Raw genomic sequence first — 1,572 nt, forward strand, 5'->3', positions numbered from 1 at the left:
CTTTGTTGTCACTTTCACGTCTGCTGGTTTCTTCACTAAAGATTTCTTGTCTGCTGGTTTCTTCACTGAAGATTTCTTGTGTGCTGGTTTCTTCACCTTCTTTCCCACTTTTCCCTCGGTTTTCCTTCTTGCTGATTTTGAAGGAGCCGGAGGCTCCCTGTCCCTTGCTCTGCACCAGGGAGCCTTTGTTCACATTCCTCTTGATACTTTGCTTGATCTGGGTTTTGAGCTTCTCCTGAGCGGTGGCAGACCTGCAAGGAATCAACTGCCAGCTAGCGTATAAAGCGAGACCAAGGCTCAGGGCCTTCAGTTACCTGGAGGGGCGTCGGAGAGGCAGCGGATCCTGTGAGGAACCACAATCCAGGAAGGATGAGAAGGTCATTGTCAGGGTACAGAGGAGATTAAGTTAAAGATTTACCAGTTTATAATCAAGCGCAGAGCCAAGGAACGGTGCTGGGGCAGATCAAATAATAGGAAGCTGTGATCAGTTGGAAGGTAAGAGTGATGAAATGACAGAAGAGATGATGGTGCAAGGCAAAAGTCAGGGAAAGAAAAAGTAACATTTTGTAAGCACAGATAGCAGGAGTGGGGTTTGAACCCACGCAGACACATGTCTATTGGATCTTAAGTCCGACACCTTAACCACTCGGCCATCCTGGCACGTTAACCCACCACTGAAAATGAAATTTAATGTGATGCGGGTGCCATCTGGCCTTTTCCAATACAAAGTTATGACTCCTCTCCCATGCTGAATTGGACCCTTCATTATTTATGAACCTCAATCGGATCACCCCTCAGTCTAGGTTTCTCTGAGGTGTAGGGTCCCAACTCTTTTAGTCTAACTTGATAACCAAGATGTCTTATACTGGGAATTAGTCGAATGTCTCTCCTCTGTACCCTTTCCAAAGCCTCAATGTCACCCATCATGTGAGGAGACCAAGACAGGAGACAATATTCCAAGTGAGTCCTGACCAAGGTTTCATAAAAGGACAAATTCGGGACATCTCAGATACTGAAGGAGTCCATGTCCAGAAGCAGCAAGACCTGGACAACATTCAGACTTGGGCTGCTAAGTGGCAAGTAACATTCACACCACATAAGTACCAGGCAATGACCATCTCCAACAAGAGAGAATGTAACCATCTCCCTTTGACGTTCAACAGCATTACCATCGCTGAATCCCCCCACCATCAACATCCTGGGGGTTACCATTGACAAAAGCTTAACTAGACCATTCATATACATACTCTGGCTACAAGAGTAAATCAGATAGTGGGAATTCTGTGATGAGTAACTCAGCTCAAGGCACGTGGTGAAATGCTCATTAGGAGAGCTGGAGAAATGGACTGGTCAGGTGGGCAGAAAAGTGGCAAATGGAATTCAACTTGGAGAAGTGTGAGGTGATGCCTTTGGTGAGGTCAAACACAGCAAAGGAAGACACAATTAATGGGTGAATGCTGAGAGGTGTAGAGGAAGTGAGGGACCTTGAAGTGAATGTCCACAAATCCCTGAAAGTAGCAGGATAGGTTGATAAGTTGGTTGAGAAGGCTTATGGAATCCTTTCCTTTATTA

General features: G+C 45.8%; 1 non-coding gene across 1 annotated transcript; it reads right to left on the minus strand.

Moving 5' to 3' along the window:
• Positions 1-577: 577 nt before the first annotated feature.
• Positions 578-660, minus strand: trnal-uaa (transfer RNA leucine (anticodon UAA)). The gene has a single exon. It is a non-coding gene; the product is annotated as a tRNA-Leu (tRNA).
• Between the last annotated feature and the right edge of the window lie 912 nt (positions 661-1,572).

The sequence above is a fragment of the Heterodontus francisci genome, unplaced genomic scaffold (genome assembly GCF_036365525.1).
Source record: "Heterodontus francisci isolate sHetFra1 unplaced genomic scaffold, sHetFra1.hap1 HAP1_SCAFFOLD_61, whole genome shotgun sequence".
NCBI lineage: Eukaryota > Metazoa > Chordata > Chondrichthyes > Heterodontiformes > Heterodontidae > Heterodontus > Heterodontus francisci.